This window comes from Artibeus jamaicensis, unplaced genomic scaffold (assembly GCF_021234435.1).
Source record: "Artibeus jamaicensis isolate MK-2021 breed Jamaican fruit bat unplaced genomic scaffold, CSHL_Jam_final contig_465, whole genome shotgun sequence".
NCBI lineage: Eukaryota > Metazoa > Chordata > Mammalia > Chiroptera > Phyllostomidae > Artibeus > Artibeus jamaicensis.
The window spans coordinates 9,231,728-9,255,375 of NW_026521843.1; the positions used below are offsets into that span (position 1 = coordinate 9,231,728).

Sequence of the window (23,648 nt, forward strand, 5' to 3'; positions counted from 1 at the left end):
CACCTACTCAGAACATAGGAAGCATGACGGAAGCAGCAATTCTCAGAAACACTTCCCATTGTCTTGGGCATTATCACCGCCATAATACCATCTTACATCTGAGGAATGTTCTGCCATCCACAAAAGACCTTTAGATAATTTCATTTTCTTGTCATAATCAGGTAGAAAATGCAAGTATTATTCACAGGTCTTAAAAAGTCGCAGTGAAGAGAGGCCTAGAATTCAAGTCTTTAAGCCGCATGCTGAGATTGGCTCCCCACGCGCAGCCCCTCACCTGGCTGCGGAGGACAACCTAGTGTGATGCTCATCTTCACTGAATAAATGAGTGCACACGTTTTCAACTCTTAGCTAAGCTTGTAATGGAGAAGGCTTTTTTCCCAAAAATGTAAACCAGAGTTAACATTCAGCACCATATCTATTGGGCTTTATCATGCATTTTGTGGTCATATTGGCAACAGATTTGTTCTCACGAGTCTCCTTCTTTTCAAGCAACGAGCTGAGGGATTCCACATCCTGAGCACTTGCAGACTTACAGCTGGTGAGAAAACCCAGAAATGCTTGAAAGGATGGCAGGCCAGGGCTGCCTGGAATGGTGGTGGTAAGTAAACGTGTGGATAATTAACAAGCAGCAACGTCGAAAATAAAATAAAAATAACCTCCAAAACAGGAAGGTAAGGATTAGACAGACAGTGGACTGAGCAGCTTGAATCTGGACCCGGGAGTCCTGGCTGGTAGGTTGTTTGTTTAGCTTCCACGAGCCCCTGGGTTTTTCGTGGACTCAATGGGAATTGCACCCTTTACTCCATCCACCCCAAAGTCCTGTTGGGAGAATCAATAAAAACCGTCTAATACAAAGCTGAGCAAATTATGAAGCAGTGAGCAAATACAGGGAAGTTATTATTATCCCTGACAAATTGAGAGGTGCTTCCCTTTCCACCCAGGCTGCCAGAGGTTGGTTTATAGTAATAACATCTGTCAGGCCGAGGCCTCATTGAAGACCCAGAGGAAGGGATCCGGTGTGCAGGCTCTCTGAAGTGTAGATGAGGGCTGTTTCGCAGAAAATGCCTGTTGCTTTTACTTTTTTTTTGTCTTTACTTTGTTGTGTTTTTTATCAGAAGACAGGTCACGGTAGCATTCCAAGGAATTCTTAAGGCCCCTTCGAAATAGAATCTATAGCTCCCAGAATGCCCAGGTTCTGCTACAAGTGGTACATTCACGGATGGTGACAAGGGCAGAGGACGTGATGTGTAGACTAAGGTTCCCCTGATTTGTATTCCCAGGCCCCTTGGAAAGCACCTAGCGGGTGGCTTTTTAGCCTCTGGATTAGTGACTGGCCACCTCTTTCTTGGCATCTGGTTCAAGCAACCTGGTTCGTAATTGCTGGGAGAAACCACGCCCCCTACACAGGAGGGCACTTGAAATGGACAAGGACACAGATGACGGATGCTCCTTGTCCCAGAAAATTCCTCACTTCCAGAGTGTCGAAGAGGGCAGAGGGACAACAGTGACACAGCAGGACCTGCGGGAAAAATGTCCTCTAGGATCAGTTGTCAGGACACGTGGCAGGTGGGGGGCTTTAGGTCAATTTCCTGCTTCCTCTTGGCCTCAGTTTACAGATCGACACAATGGGGCGATATTTCTTGCTATTACACTTGATTATGGAATTGCTGTAATAATTAAATATGCAAATTATTTTAAAACTCCCAAGTGTTCCCGCAGTCGGCAGGTCCACAAATGTATATATCCCACACGCCTTGTAACTAAGTAACACCTAGTGATTATACATGGCTCTATGCTACATAGTAAGAACTGGCATTTATTTCACACTTGCCACATGTTTGTGCTATCCTAAGCATAGCACAGGTTTTGACTTATTTAAATTAACCCTCACAACCAGCCGATGTCAGCACCAGTGACGGCCCGGAGTATGCAGGCTCAGATCGCATCAGCGAAAGACGACACAGCTCACCAGGGGCAGGGCCAGGGTTTGGACCCAGGAATTCTGGCTCCGAGGCCTGTTTCCCTAACCACTGGGCTACACCGCTTCTCATACCTGCAGGGATAGGCGCACATCTTCACATATGCGTGCGTTTTTTAACTCTGTGTTTTGAAACAATTTCGGCCTCACAGAAAAGCTTCAAAAATCACACAAAGAATTCCTACATGTTTTTCACCTAGATTCCCCAAATGTTAACACTTCAGCACTTTCGCTTTAGCATTCTCTCCCTCTCTCTGCAAACATACTCTCTCCCACACGTACCACACGTACTTACCTTTCTCTAACCCTCTGAGAGTCAGTCGTAGCTACGCGGACCCTCTACGTCTAAAAATCTCCACGCATCTCCTGTAAACGAGGGCATCCTCTTACTCAATCACAACGAAGTTGTTAAAATGAGAAGTTAACATCCATACAGTTTTGTTATCTAATCTACAGAGCACATGTGGCTAATTATCGCAGGGGTGCCTTTTGGAGCAATGGCTTCGTGGTGGCTGTGGGTTTACTTTATTTGATTTTCCAACCCCAGCCAGGATCGCCACCCGTTGCATGGCCTTCCCATTTTCAAAGACAACCAAGTTTAGGCCTTGCTGATGTTATTAGATTCAGGTTGGGCGTTTTGGGCCGGCATTCCCCAGAAGTGGTGATGTGTCCTTCTCCGTGCATCCTATCAGGAAGCATATGAGATCTATTTGTCCTGTTACTGGGGATGTCAAAACACATACTTTTAACCCATGCTCCTTGTTTACCACGTAACATATCTCCCCCCAGCTGCCTGGGAAGCTCCCTAAGGGTGGGGAGGGTCCGGCCCGTGCTGGCACCTTCCACCACGCCTGGCCCAGGCCCGCAGCCTGCTCCCAGTCAACTCCTGCTCTGTCTTCTCATTTCTGACCCAGGCTCTCCTGGTGATTCATGTACCTCCCTGTGACGCCAGAATCTGGGACAAGCCTACCTGCTTCCCTCTCCCTTCTGTAGGCAGAATTCCCACTCAATTTCTAGAGCACCCTTCCATGCCTGGCCCTGAACTAGATTACCTCTGTAAACCAAATACAGAGGCAAACAAAACACAGCCCACTGTACACAGGCACGGACAGACCGATGCCTCCTCCACCAGAGTCTCTCCTCCCCCTGGTCCCCCTCCACTGTTTCTCCTTATTTCCCAAGAATCAAGGTCCTCTCGTCTGTGTCAGGAGCCACCCCATAGTCAAGGGTCAGAGGCCTGAGTAAGTTAATGTGTTTCCTTCCCAATCACATGTTTGCTGGTTATTCGCAGTTTCCTAGTAACAGGACCTTAACCAAAGGAGGGATTCCCCTGGTGAGAAGTCCAGGGCAGAGGAAGGAGCCCCCGTGCCACGCAGGGTGTCCCCTGCTCCTCTGCTCTGTGCATGTGGCCCCTATAAAGAACTCACTCGAAGGGTGCAGAAGTCCCAACACGGACTTCCTCCCTGTGCTCCTGGGCAGCAGTTCAACAAGGCAGAAAAGGAGGAACCATGATGGACACCAGCTTTGGGCCACCTACAATGTCTGCGATTTGTCCCTTAGACCTCCTTAGAAAATGCAAAAATCAAATCTCCTTCTTATGGATTGAAGGGCTGGGGCTGTGAGGGGCCAAGTTCAAGGTGATCTAGAGAGAAGCAATAAAAGCATGCCCTTGTCCTCCCGGAGTTTGCGGTCCCTGCAAGCCCTTCCCAGCCAGCCCAGGCCATGGGCACTGGGCACCTTGTCAACTCGTCACCACCAGCTGACGTGTCCTAATAGCCTTTGACATGTGCACGTGTTACCGTCCCCTGAGAGCCAACGAGGAGGGAGGAACAGCAACACAAACTGCAGCTTTCAAAGGCAGGCAGGTGTCTCACTCTGTGGACAGGAGGCGGGAGGAGTGGGGTTAGCATGGCTCTGGGGTTCAGGGTCCTGGGCTGCCAGTGGGGGCGGGGGGAGGGGGGCCACAGATACATGGTTCAGCAGAGCTGGCTAAACCTCCGTACCTGCAATGCTGGGGTGGCTACAGACCCCATCTCATAATGTAAAGAAAGACTAAATAAGATCATCCTCTGTGAATTAGTTGTCTAGCTCTGCTGCCTGTCCAGAAACAAGTCCTCAAGAACTGACAGCATCGCTAAACTGTCCTTGCCTCTCTGGAGCTGGGGACCCAGGACACTGTGTCTCTCTACCCCCTTCCACCTTCCAGTGGACCCCAGATTTCTAGAAACTAAGGTTTGGGAAGCCAATCTTCCACGGAACTCATTTTGATGTGTTTTGACAGAAGCCTAAGAAAGTTAAAAATGTCTACGCCAAAAATGGGGGATGGGCTATTGCTCCTTAATCCCAAAGTTCCCAGAGAAATTTTACTTAAGAACCTGCTTTATGAGGCGCTGTAATAGCCGGGAAGTAAACACCCAGGGCGCTGCTGGGATCCCGGAGCCGTTCACTGTGGAAAAGACGGCACTTGGCCTCCGTGTTGGGCTCTTGGGAACGTGAGTGACTTTGTCCCTTTTATTCCTTCCACTTGAAGCCTTTGACACTTTTTTAAAGTTTATACTTTGCCTCTTTTTCACTTATTTCTGGGTAACTTTATTTTCAGTCATTAGAGCTTGAGTGTCGCTTATGTGTTTTACCATCTGGCTAAACTTTTACTTTCTAATTTTCCTCTTTTTTTGTCCTTTTTTGTGTGTGTCCCTCAGACCTTTAGTTTCCTTTCCGTGTTTGTCTAAATCTCTTAATATTTGTTTACTTCTTTTATATCTTGCCAAATTATTTTTAACTTTGCAGTTATTCTCTTTAACTGTTAAACCTCTTTTACCTCTCTTTGTATGATAATTAACAATGCTGTTTTAACTATGCTGATATCTCACTTATCGTTCTAAATGTAAAGTCTTTCCTCTTTCTACTCGCTTGATTCTGCCCCTTAATTTCTAAAATGTCTATTTTCTATCATTTGCCTTATGGTTTTATCTCCTCTAAACATCTTCATGTTAGCATTAGCCTGGAACGTCAGGGAGAAATCTTCCCCTTGCCAAGGTCACAGTCAGGGACAGATACATTCAGGGAACGCGCCCAGACCTCTGGCCCTGTCTGCTCCTCCACAGCTGTCCCTCTGGAGCCCCGTAATGGAACTCCCACTAATTTTCAAGTCAGTCCCAAATAGTCATAATCTCAGTAATGTGTGAAACCCTCAAGTTTAAACTCCTTCCTCAAGACAATGGGGATTCTACTCATGCGTACAGCACACACAGTTCATTCCTCTCCTGGGCCATCTCCAGTCCACCCCGGGACATCCAGTGGCCCAGCGGGCATGAGAGGTCAGAGGCAAGTGGTTCCAAAATCACCCTTGTCCTTGCCCCCAGACCAAGCACCCCAATCAGAGGACGCTGTCTGCTCCGGAAAGTCTTGGCACAGCCTCGGGCCCAGAGGAGAGTGCACTCGCCTGGAAGAAGGCCATGCTGGCTCACAAACAAGAGTTTATAAGCTTGTTCCATCTCAAAATAGAAACACCAATTCCAGTGCAGAGTGAAACTGGGCAGGCCAGGATAAGCCTTGTTCTAAGGCACCACTTGAAGCATCCAAACGATCGTTCTTAGTGGCCAATGCAATGGAAGCAATCATTTTAATCTGAACAGTACGTCACAAGCCTTTCCACGCCCTTGCTTTCACATTCCTTATTCCATCTGATCCTCATATGTGAGGAATAAACACAAACGATCAATTAATAGACCCGATACTCATAGGAGGTGGCAGAACCAAAACCGAGAGAGACTCAGGTCTCCTGCTTGTTTCCCAGCATTCTTCCTCCTGAGTCACGATGCCCCTTAATGTCACCCGCAGCAAGAACTGCCACCCCAACGGGAAGAATGTGTCTGTCTGCAGAGCATCGTCTCTGGGGCCACAGCCCACCTGCTGATGGGTCCTGAAACTATTTTCTATCTTAAGGTCAGGGGACATGCTGACTTCAATCCATTCTCAAGGGTCAGTGACTAACAGCAGATTCCTCCTGGGAACTAAACAAGGGAAAGGGCAAGAGAGAATAAGCTGACTGGCCGCCCGAACAGCAGTGTGACTTGGAGAAGGAGAAGGAGGCGCGAGCCTGGGGATGAGGAAGTCAAACAAAACAATGCCCCTCCATCCTCCGAAACACCCCCCTGAAAAGCTCTGCCCCCATAGGATCTGCATCCTATAGACCACAGGGCTCCATCATGAGCCTTCGCCTTTATGTTTTGGTGTGAAAGAGTTGCTGCAGAGGCCCTGCTTTTCCAAACTTGGTCTTGAAACAATGTATCTATGCCCCGTATCTGGGACAACCCTTCACCTCAGGGCTCCAGGTCACTGAACATGTATAACATTGATTGAAACATTTTGTGTTACAAACAAATTAACTTCCGGAATGAACAAAACGCAACCCTGCCTAAAGAATAACTCCCAAATGTAAAATTTATCTCTAATAGTCTATCGGGGAAAAAATCTGAACTCAATACCCCTTTGCCTATTGAATAACACTAATCCTGTGCAATCACTCTGAGTAACCCTGCTTGTCTCCAGTTTGCGTCGAGCTTGTTAAGGCTAACCCATTTTTCTTCTCTGAAAGATGTAATCAGTAGTAAGGAAACTAGAAGTTTGGTGATCCTGCTAATCAATCTATGTTCCACAAATGAAAACACTCCCCAATTGGTAATTAGTTTTCAATGATGAAGTAATTAAATATTTCACTCTGAATTCCCTCTGCTCCGCATCTGGGGCTTTGGTACATGTTGCATTTCCAAGCCCCTGTGCGCAATCTTGTTTTATTTATGGCCAGGCCTTTACAAGCTTTCTGAAACTCTGTCTAAACCACACAAAGGCAAGGGGAAACCTGACAATTAAGTGTTGAACTTGATTATTGCAGTCAACCAGGCCAGAAAAAGCAGAGACACCTGATCCACACTTGGCCCAGAGTTATCAAGAAAACTTGATTACATAGTTCGGGACGGTTTTCAGAGTTCAATATATAAACGTGGGAGCCAAACGTTCTCTTATTTAACCTTGATGAGGTGCTTTGGGGAAATGAGAAAGGAGCCTGAGTCTTCCAAACAGATGTCTGTCTCGGTTTCATCACACATCACAACTCCCTCCTCTGCCGGTCTCCTCTCTGGTACCCAAGGGTGGCACACACCTCCAGTGGAGGAATGAAAGGTCCCCTGCTGTACTGACTCAAAAATTCAAACAGTTGCCTGACCAGCGTGGGGCAAGACAGGTTCCCAAAATCTATTTCTTAAAATTCCACATTCGCTCGAGTGTTGGCTATTGTAAAAACTCCTGCCAGGAGTTGAGACCGAAAGGTGTCGTTAAGAACGCTTCACGCTCTCCCTTCACATGCACTGTTAACAACCAATGGACGGGTAAAGGTCGACCCGTGATTAGAAGGAGGCAGGACCCCAAAGGTGCGGTCCTCCCCTCACAGGCCTCCAGCCCGCAGGCCAGAGGTGCTGGTTATATGAAATTCCTGGTATCACCTCCCATGCACTCCTCACCCATTTACCTCTGGAAAACTGCCACGAGCAACAGGTAATCATGTGGATTTTCAAGGTCCCCATTATGGTTCGAACTCTTCAAGTTTTATAATTTTAAAACGGCAGGCACCATTTCCTGCCCCTAAAGAATTTTCAGGTGGGGGGGGGGGGCGAACGTGGGAGGAGCGGCCCTCGTCTCTGTGCTCTTTCCAAAGGTCGGGGGGGATTTAGGTTCAAAATAAGGCTGAACATTCTTTCCTGAGCTTGCTCACAACAGCATCAGTCCAGCCTAAGAATTCTGTTACAGGGTCAGCTAATTGTTATGGGCACAATGGCCCCCACAAGTTCTGCACCAGCCGTCTTACTGAGTTAAAAGAAGGTTATCAGCACTCTGTTTGGGGTGAAAAGAGCAAAGAAATAGGAAAGGTTCTGCTTTCGAACAATACTATTAGTAGGTAATCGACAACATATCAAGTGACCCGGACACTAATCTAGGAGCTCATTGAATTTCAGTGTTTTCACTGTAGGTTCATGGATCCATACACAGATGTTAGTAACTACACTTGATTAATAACATTAGTTAGTATCCCCAAGGAAGAAACAGTTGGGAAATTCCTTTTGTTCAAAAAAAAAGTAACAAAATAAACTTATAGCTGGAGGTAAAATAAACATCTCAAGTGATAGAGTCAACACTTTGCAAGCTCGTGATAGGGGTGACATTCAAGAAACACATTGTTGACTTGTCTTCTGAAGTGGTTTCTGCAGCAACAGGGCCTTAGGTCGCTCTCAATGTCAGGGACTCAAATGATGCTTCATTCACAAAGAATCTCCCCGCAGGAACATCTGCATTTCATAGTAAGTCATGTTATCAGAACACCGATCCTAATAAAACCTGCTCACCGCAGTTTCTGTGAAGAAATTGGATCAGGATACCCCTCTATATTGTTTTAAATAAAATTATCTTGGCTAGCTCGAGAAAGAATTTTAAAGCAGTTCTGAGCTAATAAAGGAAGACCTGAAAAAAATGGTGGGGGATGGGGATGTGAAGAAGAGAAATAAATTTCATTTTTCCGACTGGCGTCAAGGATCGTTATTAGCTTCAGAATCAATTAACTGGCACTTGAATGAATTTAACCTAAAATTGCAAGGTCCCCACAAAAGTACACCTGTTATAAGGTTTATGGGTTCAAAGCAAACATTCAGCTTCAGGAAAGTGAATTAAAAATGGTTTACCAATAATGTTCAACATGCTATTTGAATGTGAAAGACTAAGACTGCCCTAGCTGGTGTGACTCAGGGGATTGAGTGCCAGCCTGCAAACCAGGGGGTCACTGGCCCAATTCCCAGTCAGGGCACATGCCTGGGTTGCAGGCCAGGTCCCCAGTAGGGGGAGCAGGAATAGCAACTACACATTGATGTTTCTCTCCCTTCCCCTCTCTCTGGAAATAAATAAATAACATCTTTTGAGAAAGAAAAAAAGACCAAGATGAGTATACCAGCATCTGTGAAAATCGTCATTTTGAAATAATTTATGTGAAAAGTTCAGTTGGATTTGAAATCCAATTATGTTATCATAACAAGTTTCAACATTGCATATGCCATTGAAAACAGAAAAAGTAAACCTTTTAGGCTTAAAGAATAGAACACACCCTTGATCTGTAGAGAGACTGAATCACCTGCATTCCAGGCAAGGGAGTCTCTAACCACTGCAGAACAATAAATTGATGTCAACTCTTGTGCCATTTGCTCTAACACTGAGCAAGCATTATGTCTCTGAGAATTTGTGTCACCATCGTTTAGATTAAATGGTGACTGCTAGACTTCCGGCCAAGATGGAGGCATAGGTGGAAATACTGTACCTCCTCGCACAACCAAGTTTATGAACAACAAATATTTAAAAACCAAAACAGAGAGAAAATTAAACTGTACCAAAGTCCAACAATGAACCATTCAGCCTGGCTGGTAAGAGGGGTGGAGTCAGCAGCTGGTGGAGCAGGGTCATGCAGGAAAAAGCAACCAGACCGACCCAGGTGCGCAGACAGCGGTTGGCAGATCCCAGGGGCAGGTGGCAATGGGCGGACCCAGTGAGGGCTCGGGGCGGCAGGCTGACCGTGATCGCACATTCGAGCGCAGATAAACCAGGCAGAGGAGCGAGCAGTGAGACAGACCATGCAGGCTAGGGCCCCAGTGATGGGAATTAAAGCCTAAAAGCACCAATTGTAAAAACTTTTGGGGGTCGAGGTGCCGGGAGAGGCTCCCAGGCTCACAAAGAGTTCGATGGAGAGACCCACAAGGTTCTGGAGGGTGCACAAGCCCAAACATCTGGGAACTAGCACCAGAAGGGCTCAGTTTGCTTGCAGGAAGCAGCAGAGAGGGATGAAATCCAAGAGAGAACAGAGCAAGTGCCATTGCTCCCTCTCTGACCCCGCCCCCACATACAGGTCACAACCCAGCAACTGGTTGCCCTGTCCTGGCGAACACCTAAGGCCCCGCCCCTCATACATAACGAGCACAAACAGACCAAAACATTATGGCTCAAGAAGAACAGCTCAAAGCCCCAGAGCCAATACTTCTAAGCAACCAAGAAATATCCAACTATTAGATGCATAGTTCAAAACTCTGGTGATCAGGATGCTCACAGAACTGGTTGATTTTAGTCACAAATTAGATGAAAAAAATGAAGGCTTCACTAATTGAAATGAAGGAAAATGCACAAACAATAGTGATGGGAAGGAAACTGGGACTAAAATCAATAGATTGGACCAGAAGGAAGAAAAAAATGACCAAACAGAAAACAATGAAGAAACAAGAATTCAAAAAAATGAGGACAGGCTTAGGAAACTCCAGGACATCTTTAAATGTTCTAACATCCAAATTATAGGGGTACCAGAAGGGGAAGAGGAACAGTCACGAGTGAAAACCTTATTTGAACAAATAATAAAGGAGAACTTCCCCAATCTGGCAAAGGAAATAAACTTCCAGGAAGTCCAGGAAGCTCAGAGAGTCCCAAAGAAGTTGGACCCAAGAAGGAACACATCAAGGTACATCATAATTACATTAGCCAAGATTAAAATGAAGAGAGAATCCTAGAAGCAGTAAGAGATAAGGGGACAGTCACCTACAAAGAGTTCCCATCAGACTGTCAGCGGATTTCTCAAAAGAGACCTTACAGGCAAGAAGGGGCTGGAAAGAAGTATTCCAAGTCATGAAATCCAGAGACCTACATCCAAGATTGCTCTATCCAGCAAAGCTTTCATTTAGAATGGAAGAGCAGATAAAGCACCTCTCAGATAAGGTCAAGTTCAAGGAGTTCATGATCACCAAGCCCTTATTATATGAAATGTTAAAGGGACTTATCTAAGAAAAAGAAGATAAAAAAACATGAACAGTGAAAGGACAGCAGACTCGCAGTTATTACCAACCACACCTAAAACAAAAGCAAACTAAACAGACAGCTAGATCATGAGCAGAACCGTAGAAATGGAGATCACATGGAGGGTTAGCAACAGGGGAGTGGGAGGAGGAAAAGGCGGGTAGAAGGTACAGAGACTAAGTAGTATAGACGGTAGGTAGAAAATAGACAGGGGGGAGGGCAAGAATAGTATGGGAAATGTAGAAGCTAAAGAACTTGAGGCACATGGACATGAACTAAAGGGGGGAATGGTGGGGGCAGAGGGGTGGAGGGGAATGAAGGGGAGGAAATGGGACAACTGTAATGGCATAATCAATAAAACATATTTAAAAAATAACATGAAAATGAATAAATGCTGACTGCCGAGAATTTGAAGAGGTCATCAATAAAAAGCATTGTTGAACACTTGTGTGCCGCCACTTCAGGCACACAAAAATCTTTTAAAAATTATGTTCAAAGAAGCAAATTAAAAATAAAATGTATCTGTTGCATTTTTCCTAATGACCCCTATTTATTTTCTTGCCCCACTTTTAGAACATAAAGACAATATAGTAAACGTCTGAGGTATTCTGTATGCATGTTGGTATTTTCACTCCCTGGATGTTCCAGGCTGTGACGCTCAAACCATCGTCAGCTTGACTGGGCCGTGGAGTGCCCAGATTTAAACGTTATTTCTAGGTGTGTCTGTGAGCACATTGCTGGGTGAGACTAGCATTTGACTCAAGTAGACTGCCTTCCTCAGTGTGGGTGGGCAGCATCCACTCCACTGAAGACCCAAATAGAGCAAAAGGAAGAGGAAGTAAGGTTTCCTTCCTGCCTGACTGCCAGGCTGGCGTGGGTCTTGCCCTGCCCCAGCTCCTGTGGCTCCCAGGCCTTTGCACGGGGGCTGACATCCCACGACCGGCCCTCCTGGCTCTCCAGCTTGCAGATGGCGAGACCTCTCAGCCTCCGTAACCACAGGAGCCAATTTCTCATAACAAATCTCCCATATATCCTCTCAATTCTATTTCTCTGGAAAGCCCTGATATGCATGCCCGGACAATATATGAGAGGCACTGATTTAATCCCAAATTCATATGAACAGAGGGGGGGCAAATATCCAGAGAGGTTTTGTTTCACCAACTAATCAGTGCTGATGCCGAAATTTGAATCCAGAGCTTGCTACCACCCTCCCAGGCAGCCCTGCTCTCACGGGGAATGTCAGGTAGTGAAGTGGCGTGTGTGTTCCACAAACACCAGTGCTCTCCTCCATCCTTCTGCATCCGTGTCTCTGGTCACCAAGTTCCCAAACTCTGCTCCCTGCTGCCCTGTTCACATGCTGGGGGCATCCTCATTCTTCATAAACAGCTTCGGTGCCACTTTCCTGTCGGCACCAAGCTATATGGCTTACCATGGACATGCTTACTTCACAGCCAGGAGAAATGCTATTATGAAGGCTTCATGGTTCCACATTTCTTTTTCTTTAACTATGGCAACGTCAACTTGGAAATAATTATTAACCAATGTGCTGTTTATTTATGAGCTGAAATGGCCTCACATTGTAATAGACTTTTTATGTGGGTTTTAAAAGAGATCTTAAATTTGGCATCTCTTTTTAATCTTCATTTTGGTTCAGTGAGTATTTTCTAAATTCCTGCTATGTGATGCTCTGTGAGGTGCCGATAACTGTAACCAATGACAACAAAGCCCAAACTTGCATGAACCTTCAACTGTGTGTAGTGAACACCTGAACATTCGCTATATGTAGAAAGATAGAAGGTACAAGTCAAATCCTGCCTTCCTCACGTATGTGGCTATGTGATCACATTCTCAGCTATGGTATCTTGAACAATTAACTCTGCCTGTCTGTACCTCAGTATCCTCATTTGTAAAACATTGACAGAAATGATCTCCACCTCGTATGGTTGAAGAGTTAAGTGAGAAAATGCTTGTTATACACAAGTAGCTGTAAAAGCTCAAAACATATTGGTATTCTCTCTTTCTCCTGGGCTGACAGTTTAACTTTCAGTGATGGGGTCATGAATTAACAAAAGGCCATGATCGCAACTACTTCTTGCAGAAACTGGCCTCCTATTAATCGGGCCTCAAGGCTGTGGAGCTTGCGCTCCCTGTAACGACGCCAACTCTCCAAGGACTCAGAACTTCAGCCAGAAAAACCATGAGGCCAGAGGCACCGAGGACCACGACAGGCTGTTAATGGATGCCTGGCACCCTATGACTGTGGAAAGCCTAGGAGAGGAGTGAGCTGGGATTCAGGGGTGCACCCCAAAGCTCCCACGGGACTGACACAGCAGAAGAACGCAACACCACCTGGGATCAGGCCCGGGGAGAAGACCTCCCTTACTCTCCAACACAGTGAATTTCTAATATGATAGACAGATTAATGTTATTAACTTTGGCAAATCCACAGCCCTTCGACCCCCGGAGAGCAGAGGAGGGACTCATTGATCTGGAGCGTCTCCAAAAATAATTTCACATGAGAAGTATTTCCCTTGGATGGCCCCTACAGAGGAAGTCTGCTAAATGAGACAGCACAACCTGGAGAGGTCATGTGTCGACGCTGATGCTCTTACTGGTTGGAAGCTGTGTGCATCACAGCCTAAAATGTGGGCTTGTTGGGGAGACCAAAACAAGGGTCATGAAATTTTATTGTGGAGGGACTTCACGACCTGAGTAGGAAGATCAAAAGGCAGCTACAGAGCGCACCAGCCTGGATGAGAAGAAGCAAGGCTTCGGTTGAGAAGAACTTCATCCATGAAGCTTGTCAGAAGGACATATAGAGACCTTCTGCGTGTCTTTAAAAGGAGAAGCTTCAAGGAAAATGAGGAGAAGCTCTGAGCCCTGTGGGGTAAGATTGCAGGGCTTTCCCCCAAACCACACGTGGAGCCCAGAGGACCGACTGTGGCCCCCTTCCTGAGAAAACGCAGACCTGCCCCAGAACAGCCAACCAAAGTTGGAATAAGCTATCGGTTCTACTCAGAAGCAGCTGCTCATCTTTAACGAACTCTGAAGGGCCAGAGAGGTCAGGAAATCTTAGAAGTAAGGGATGGAATGCATCCAAGAGATCACCTTATTTATCCTCCTGACAGTTCGAGTGTCCCATCCAACCCTCTCTGCAGCGTTTCATCCACCTCCTGGCAGAGTCCCCTGCGAAGAGCCACATTCCCCTGGAGACTCATGCTGTCAGGAAGCATTTCATGATTTCTGGCCTCTTTGCTTCTCCTCTGGCTTTCCACACTGCAGGTCTCCTCTGGTGGGGCCAGATGTTTGGCTGGAGATCTGGGATTGAACCGAGGAAGAGAAGGTCGGGAAGAGCCATGGAGCTGTGCACATTCTGACATCCACCAACGACCAGGAGCTCTCAGACAGAGGCAGGCTCACAAGTGGGAAGATGACCAGGAAGCCAGGGCCAGCTTGGGAAGCAGGGCTTCCTGCTGGAGGAGCCGGCCGCCAGGAAGAGCTCAGTGAAATGTTAGAGGTCTTTGGAAGACCCTCTGCCTGTCACCTCCCCCCTCCCTCTCTCCTAATCTCTGTCCCCAGGAACTAAAGTTCTTTATCACACAGTGAGAACTGAAGCTAATAAAGGGGAGACTCGGTAGCTAATTCTGTAACCCAGGAAGAAATAGCCTGTGCAGGCTCCCTTCCAAACCCAGTTCTTGATGGGACTGCTCACTGCAAACTCTGGGAGAAGAGATTATGCCTGGCTGGTTTATCATGATACGGCACAAGGCAGGGCACCAGGCATGCAGTAGCTCTTCCATAAACATGTGTCCCCTTGAAGGCAAGTGAAGAAGGGGCCCTCGGACACCAGGGAGGAAGGAGGCACTTCACAAATCAGGTTGTAGGAAGTGAATAACCGATCGGTGTGGCTGAGTTCTTTGAACAGACCATTTACCAAGTTCCAATTTTAAGCACCTCACGTGGCTCTGTGGAATGGTGCCTTTGTTTATTATTCTGAAGAAGATGCCAGCAGGCAGCTGCCTCCTGGGCACTTGGCAGCTGCACACACTAAATGAACGGATCACCCTCAAGGCAGGGCATCCCAGGGGACAAAGTCCTCTGCCACTTATCACCTACATAACTTTGGGTGACTTGCTTAACTACTTTGTGCCTCAGCTCCTTCATCTGTCAAACAGGGGACTGGGCACTTACCTTATGCGGTGGTGATGAGACTAAACGCATGGACCCCTGCCTGTGACACACACAGTAAGTGCTAAATAAATGTCAGCTCTGTTATTTTTCCCTCTCTTCTATTCACAGACTTGCATCTCTTCTCAGGCTCCCTATTCTGGCAATGCTACCATCACCCCCTGGGCACCCAGCCAGAAAGCCCAGTGTCCTGGCCCTTGCACAAAGGGGAGCAAGATTCTGAAAAAAGGATTTGGTGTGATACCACTATTTCTCCTGCTTTCAGTTTTTGCACCTTTTTTTAGGGCTTCCAACGGCAAAATATTGGGACGGGGCATACGGAAGTTCACAATCTCTGTGGTCTGTAGGAGCCACTATGAGGAGGGCCCGAGTGGCAACCGCTCGCCATGATGACTCTGGACTTTGGATCTGCATTTGCTGCACCTTTATAGTAACACACCAACTGCTTAAAAAATAAGGACGTTTTTGTTAATCCATCAAACAGATATGAAGAGGAACATTTTACGAGGTGCACTCTCTTTGAAAAATGGAGCCACCTGTTGAACTCAACAAACTAGATGTGTTTGTAAATAAATTTATGTTATGAATCTTTAATGTTTCCTCCCTGGGGTGAGGGAGGTGGGGTGAGGAAAGCCCGGTACATCCCAGCCCCCTCCTGCTCACTCTCTATTATCCACTCCCAGCCCCCAATCAGCCTGCAATCTCGTGAAGTCTACCTCACTCATGTGTCTTTCTACCTTTGTCCTTGGTTCTGTCTTAGTTCAAACAGAACCATCTTAGTTCACAATCCAGCTTCCATGGTGCTTCTAGATCAAATCATGTCATTATCCATGACTCGTGTTGGCCCTTCAAAACTTGGTAAATCTGTTCACAGATTTACACACTTCTTTTCTAAATAATACCAAGCACACAGATACAGCACTAGGACACTGTTCTGTGCCTCCCCCACCAAGCCGTAAGCTTCTTAAGAGTAGCACCATGCCCTTCGCTTTAATTCTCTAAGGCTGAGAGCAGGCCCTGGCATGTCGTAGATGCTCATGTATTTGTTACTTAGACAGAATGGTGAATGGATGGCGCAGCAGGAGAGAAGAATCCTCCAGAACACTCATCAGACCAATAGGGAGACAGTTAAATCCAAGACTTCACTGAAGCCAAAGAAGAAAGACTATGGATCTCCCCCCCTCACCTTCCCCCCAAAATGACTTTGTCACAAACCATCTCACATCTGAGGCAGGTGAATATGGAGGGAAGACATTCAGACTCGGTTTCAAATAGGTGACGCTGGCAAAAACAATCCCAACAAAAAACACAAATAGAAGTGAAACCAGGAGACTCATACTTCCATTATTAATTACCCTGTCACTATAATTTATTGTATTCCAGCATAAGCCAAACCAATTAGGCCTTATTTTGCAAACAAAATTTTCATGGCCTGCTACATGAAATTCTTCTCTAATAGGTAGCATCTGCTGTATTTATTTCACCATTAATTTTGTAACCTTCTCCAAAACAAACATTAGGCTCATGTGATATGATTCAGACAGAAGAGATGAGCTACGTGGCCTAGGGTTACACAGCCAGTCCCCAAGTCCGCCAGTCGTCCTAGACATGTCTTCCCAAAGGATCTAGATGGATGATGGCCAGCCAGCCCAGTTCTTGGTAGGCTGTGCCTACAGAGAAGAGACCCCAACCGCCCTCCATTCAGAACTCACCCACCTGTTGTTAGGTACAAGGAGCCCGGAGAAAGGATGTTCTAATCTGAGGCAGCTTCCTGGATGTAAGAAAGCTCTGGACCAGGGCCATGAAAGATGACAGTACAAGAACTCCAAGGAGCTGTTTTGAGTGAGAAGCTATAATAAGATCAAAGGGCAACATGGATAGTAGGAGACATGATTTTCTTTCCACATAGCCACTTCCAGTCTTTCCAAGATAGAGATTTTTTCCCCCAATGCCATGAGCAAATTTGAAGAGCAGCAATGGCCACAGCTCAGGAAGCTGCCATTGTCACCAAAATGCACTGTGCCTCTCAGCACATCATGTGACAAGCAAGCAGGCAGCGTTGCCAGGTATCTCAGGTGGCAGAACCTCTCTGAGAGCACCTGGCATGTCCAGCCCCATGCTGACCAAGCTGCAGGAACACAGAGAGGCAGAAAGCCTGGTCCCTAGCTTTGGCAAAGAGACAAGTCTCACACATAAAGGGATGAACTCCAACCCTAATGTGGCTCACCCCCAGCCCTGCTCTGTCCTCGCAGAAGCCTGGCCTTTGCATCGATTTGAACTGCCTCCTGCCTTGGTCTATCCTGTGAATGTGGGAAGACAATGATCTTTTGGGAAACAACCAGCTCTCCTTTCTTCTCCCAGCTACCAGCCTTTTCCTTGGTGAGAGACTTTGAGAAGGCTCCTTCCCACCGGCTTCACTGGGCACAGCAAGGCCCACCCAAGCCCTCCCTGGACTGGTCCTGCTTTTCAGGAAATAATACCCTTTGCCTTTCCCAGTCCTTGGCTCACATCTTTTTGTGTATTGTGACCATTCTGTGCCTGCTGACTCACCAAACACTGACAGCCACAGACTCAGCTTCCACTACAATTCATTTGCTTTCTGCCCCCAAGTCCTCCTTGCCCTGCGTCCCTCAGGAGCCCAGGGGAGCAACATGCCTGTGCAGCTGAAAGACTGGTGAGTTCGTCTCCAGGGAGACCACAACCAATGAGCAAGAGGGACCCATGGTTCAACTTCTCCAGGCATGTGCTTGGGGGGCAGTTGGGAGAGTATTCTTTACGACCAAGCTCCCACTGCCCTCAGAGGTGCCCTTGATAATGCACCTTCATGTAGGCTTTTCTTCCCCCCTCAGTCTGCCCAGCCCTCACTCCTGCTTCCTAGAATCACCTCCTGAACAAGCTGCCCGCAAGTCCTTGTCTCAGGTTCTGTTTTCAAGGCAGGACCAACCCATGTGAAGCTCCTGTCCCTGCTGCTGTTGGAAATAACATCACAGATGCAACTCTGCCCGTGGGCATGAGTCACTCTTCTGCGGAAAGATCAGACCCTGAGTGACAGACCCAAACCAGTCCAAATCCGCCTGGGAGAAAGCGCCAAGTGATCCTTCCCAGATGCTCCACCTCTAGGGCTTGCCAGTTCTTTTGTTCTTCCCTAATAATGGCTTATATTTTTAAAAATTAAAGTAAAAGAAAGAAAATAACTTTCCTGTGATTTTTGCTTTGCTTTGATGTCAAAAGCAGTAGAAGTTGTATTAAAAATCTTATTGTTAGTATATGGCCATCAAATGCATGGTACTGTTGGGTAAACTACTGTAATAATAATAGTTGTGTCTGCGATAAAAAGCAAAAGAAATTGACGTCAAGTTTTATTTCAGGATAATAGGCGGTCTGCATGTCAGGAGGTCTGGATTCTACAACCAGACGGATTTTCACTCTTTCTGTAACCCTGGGCTTGTCCCATTACAATTTCGGGTCCCTTGGTTTCCTGTAGGTAATTTGAGAATAACAGTGCACGTGCTGATATATGTGAGAACAGATGAGTGATTGTGAAGAAATGCAGTTCATCGTCACTGTCTTTGTTAGAACTCCGTGACTCTGGAGTTCAAGTACAGCAACAGATGTACAGATTCATTCTGTCAGCAAATGTGACTTGAGAGCCAACTATGTGACAGGCCATCTTCTAAGTGCTGGGGGTCCCGGGGTGAACGAGATAGATGGGGACCCTGTCTTCACAGACATGGCCTCCTCGTGTTCACTCCCTACTTAGGAATCAGGTCCCACAGCAGACATCCAGAAGGACTGCTTTCTGAACGAAGGTCCTGCTTCAGAGCCCTCCCTCGAGCTGCTGCATTTCCTGGGGATGATTTCCTCTGCGCGCGCGCGCACACACACACACACACACACACACACACACACACCACCTCTTCACCTGGAGACTGCTCTGGGTCCTCTGATCCATTTGTTTATCTTTCCTACTTAAGCGAAAACGAAGAAAGCAGGGACTAGATCTGTGTGATTGACCATTGTACTCTCAGGGCTTGGCAGAGTATCAAACACACATCAACAAGTAGCTGCGGAAGGAAGGAAAGAAGGAAGGAAGGAAGGAAGGAAGGAAGGAAGGAAGGAAGGAAGGAAGGAAGGAAGGAAGGAAGGAAGGAAGGAAGGAAGGAAGGAAGGAAGGAAGGAAGGAAAGGAGGGAGGGAGGGAGGGAGGGAGGGAGGGAGGGAGGGTACAGACCTTATCTAGAGGTCTGAAGGCGGAAGTGTGTGTGCAGTGGGAAGCAATGGTAAGAAGACTCTCCAAGAAAGTCCAGGTGACTTGCCTGCTGACAACACTGTGCTCCAGCTCAAAATTTGAGCAAGTAATGATCAGTCTGTCTCCTTTAAAAAGGAGTGACATCTTCCAGCACAAAGACAAAGGGAGACACAGAGAGAGACTGAGAGACAGACAGACACGGAGACTGAAAGAGAAAAAGATGTGGGGAGGTGGATAAAGAGTTTTTCTGCTAGAACCTGAGTCCATTTATCTCATCCATCAAAGTCTTCTCATTCAATTGAGATAAAAACACTATGTCTATTAGAGCACTGAGTATATATAAATACCAGTATGTGTTTCGGGGGCACTGACCACCAGGGTAGCCAGAGGGTGACCAGGTGAAGATCCCCGAATCCATGCCATGGAGGGGTGTTCAAGGGAAAGCTGGTTTATGTGGGGACACACCACACCTGCTGTGAAATTCCCAGCGGGCTGACACACAGGGCAGGAACCACTTATTCACTGTGGTTCCAAAGCGCAGAATTAGAACCAGTGATGGAAAGCACAACACACAGGTTTTTGGCAGAAGGGAAGGACACATTTTCCAGCAGCTAAAACAGCCCACCAATGGCTGTGGCCACCCCACATGCAGGGTAAGGAAGTGCTGCTCCAAGAGTGACCTTGGCCTGCTGCTGAGCTGTTGTTACCGGTCTATGACAAGGTCCATGCAGAAGCTGAGAGCAAGCACTGAAAAACAGGTACAGCCATGGGTCCTCGTTGTGACATCAGGGCACGACACACCTGCTGGAGCGGCCCAGAGACGGGGTCATGTCAGACTGCCGTGGGGAGTCACACTTGGCTTCAGCCGTCACGTGCACCTAAGACCATGATGTCACGTGGCTGTCTGAACGTTAGTTTGTCCCCTAAAAATATGATACCATCTAGAATCTCCTGCTTTCACCAATTAAAGAGGATTTAACGTACTCATACCTTTCAGGATAAAATATGGCAACTGTCTACCGACGAGAAGTTGGAAATGAATTTCTTTCAAACGATATCTCTGGTTTCACTTGAAATAACAGTGGAAAAATGAAATACCCTTAACCAGCTGAAATTGTTTTAAAAGAATCTTTAAATTCCCACTAAACCTAGCTCTGGTTCGCCTACTACGACCACTGTTTTAACAGAGCACAGGAGCCATTTAGACACACATTACACTCTGAACAGTGTTGTCAGTCTCGTCTTAGATCAATTAGCCAGCACGACACGAGCTCGGTTGCAACACCGCAGTGTTTATTCCAGGTGTCCGCTCACACCGCCTGCACGGGTATTGCATAGGGAGATTCCTGTTCCCTTGCAGCTTACCGTATTTACTGTACTACAACAGAATGGCCACTGTTTGCTACCGTAAAAGCCATTCTTTACATCAATCACCTACACACACATCCATAATAAACGTGTCCCATTTTTATCATTCATTTTTCTCCTATGCTGTATTTGTTTCAATGACATTTATTGCAACATAATTTTATGTCTGTGAATTATGGTAGAATATGATGGTTTGTATTTTATGTGTTTTTTATTTGTTTTTCCGGTATTTCCAGTCTTCAGTAATCATCTTGATGATATGTTACAAGTCTTGATTTGCAGTGGACTGGAATTTTTATTTTTACTTTTATTATTTTATTTTTTTAATTTCTTAAAAGATTTTATTTATTTATTTTAGATAGAGGGGAAGGGAGGGAGAGAGGGAGAGAAACATCACTGCGTGGTTGCCTCTCATGCGCCCCCCCACCAGGGACCTGGCCCACAACCGAGGCATGTGCCCTGACTAGGAATCGAACCAGCAATGCTTCAGTTCTCGGGCCAGCACTTAATCCACTGAGCCACACCAGCAAGAGCTATTTTCACTTTTTCAGATAGATCATTCTTTTTTATTTTTCATCAAATTTTCTTTTTTTGAATTGTTTTATTGTTGTATAGACAGAGAAGCCCTGTTATAACTGTCCCACCAGAGCTGAGGACACACTGACATGACCCTGGGCTGGGAGCTGTCACCACAGAAGGTAGGTGGCACTAATCACCCCCCCAGGCAGCGTCTCAACACACTAGGCCCTGCATCCAAGAGCAAAGTGCACACAGCGGCAAATACCAAACCTATGAATGGTACAAACTGCAACTGATTAAAAAAAGAAAAAGAAAAACTCTACCTAGTTCAGGGGAGGCGAGGGAGATTGTTGGGGGCTCACAGCCATGTCGAACGAGCAAGGCTGGATGGAGACAGAGCATTTCAGCCTTGACCAGTGGACACCTCAAGAATACGTCATCACTATCCTCAAAAAAATGTTAAGATTGTCATGGCTAAAGGTAAGTGAAGTCCAAGTACGCTGAGAGGATTCAAATGGTGAACGGACAACAAGCAGGGAGAAGGTGCAGAGAGGGAGATGTGGATTGTCACAGCTGCTCAGGAATAAAGTGAGCTGCCCCACTGGGCAGGGACTTCCTGTCACTGTCACCTGCATTCTCCAACCACCTGGGAGCTGTGAGGCTGCCGAGGGGCCTGCTGTGCAACGTGGATGAGCTGGCGTTGTATCAGGCTCATACTAATTTTTCCAGGGACTCCTCTAGCCTTTTACTATGTGACACTTTTTTATTCTGACCTCACAGGAAATCTAGGCAGTGGGTGTCATTTTCCTCACTTTATAAATAAATCAGAAGCTCAGAGTGGCAGTCAGAAGCTCCGTCACTGGCTGGCTGACCCTTTGCTCCAACAAGGACACAACACTGTCACCAACTCCATGACTCCACCTCCCTCAAAATGCTGAAATCAGATGAGAAACTTAAAACAAAGAAGCAGCATCTCCAGGAACAAAGAGACCAAAGTGTCTTCTTTCACACGTCCTGAAGTCCCTTTGGAGCTCCTTTCGGAATTCAGGGCTCTTCATTCTCTGAAGATGTCCACAAGGCAGCATACGAGTGACTCCATTCTTCCTTTCTGTGGGCTTCTCCCCCTTCTGGGACCTTTCTCCTTCTCCCCCCAAGTACCCAGGACTCCCATCGTGCCCAGGATAGAAGAGATCTCATTGCTACTCCAACATTACCTGTTCTCCAGGACATTATATGTTAAGACAGGTGACTAGAGACAGCCGAGACTGGCCCGAAAGAATGATCCTTAATGGTGGCATTTCTGACGCAGGAAGAAAGATTCTTTTCTACAAAAGGCCTTTCCAGCACCCTTAACCATGCTTCAGAGGGCCCACTGAGCTCCCGGTGGCAAAGCTGGTCCTTCTCTTATGTAATACCCATAGAGGCACCTTTTAACAGTTACTCACCTGGAAAACACAGATTCATTTACTCATGCTTTGGAGAAGGATTTGCAAGTCCTCTTCTGTAAAGAGAAGTCTGCTAAGTGACTTTGACTAAGACAGATCTTCACTGCTTTGATCCTTGAGAAACAGAATAGAGATCCCAAGATTCTGACTCTGAGGATCCCGGCCCAGCCCTGGTCCTAGAGCAAGCAAGCTGGCACTCTGCTATCTGCTAGCTCTGTCTCTCTGTCTCTCTGTGTCTTGCTCGCTCTCTCTCTCGCTCTCTCTCTCTCTCTCTCTCTCTGTTGCTTTTGATTTTGCATACCCTGAATCATCACCGCAGATTCCATACAACCAGCTGGTGGCCAGCGGCCAACTCTGTGTTGCTTGCTTTGAGGGATGTGTGTCCTCTTAAGCACCAGCTCAGGGCACCTGTCTCTCTCCTCTGCTGCAGACCGGCCCTGACTCCCCATCTGCCCTTACCTGTCTTCAGCACGTGGTCCCCTGGGCTGTTAGTAGCAAATCTTTCCTCTTCTCATGATGGATCTGTCTGATTGTGCAACTGTGTCTGTCTACTTGTGGCAGCATTTTCAGCTTTGTGTAACCTCCAAACAGATGAATAATTTTCATCTTGTGCATTTCAATGAGCTTGGGAAACATTCAAGGTTCAGAGGTACAACTAGAAATATTTCCAGAAAGATGAGTCAAGTAACGTTGGAGGTGACTGGGAACGAGAAGAAAGGGTCCCGCCACCCCTCTCCTGTGAGCCAACAGTTCTGACGTGCACTTTGGGGTCACTGTTTCCAGTTTGAAATCCTTGGCTGTGGAAATGAAAGGTCTGCCTCTTTGTTCTGCCTCTGACTTTCTCCTCCTTCTCTTCCTCCGGCTTCTTTCCCTCCAAGTTCCCACCACCACGCAGGACATTCTCTAATGCTCGCTGATAGCCTGCTGAGCCTCACTTAGTCTATCCCAATCCCCCCTTCTGGTAAGTGTTCAGAAACCCATGCATTTGCTGGTAGGGGCATTGCTTTCTAAATAAGGATGGCTGCCTCCTT

At 46.7% G+C, this 23,648-nt stretch overlaps 1 pseudogene; it reads left to right on the plus strand.

Moving 5' to 3' along the window:
- Positions 1-4,360: 4,360 nt before the first annotated feature.
- Positions 4,361-15,494, plus strand: LOC119053933 (cytochrome c oxidase subunit 7C, mitochondrial-like; annotated as a pseudogene).
- The last annotated feature ends 8,154 nt before the right edge of the window (positions 15,495-23,648 follow it).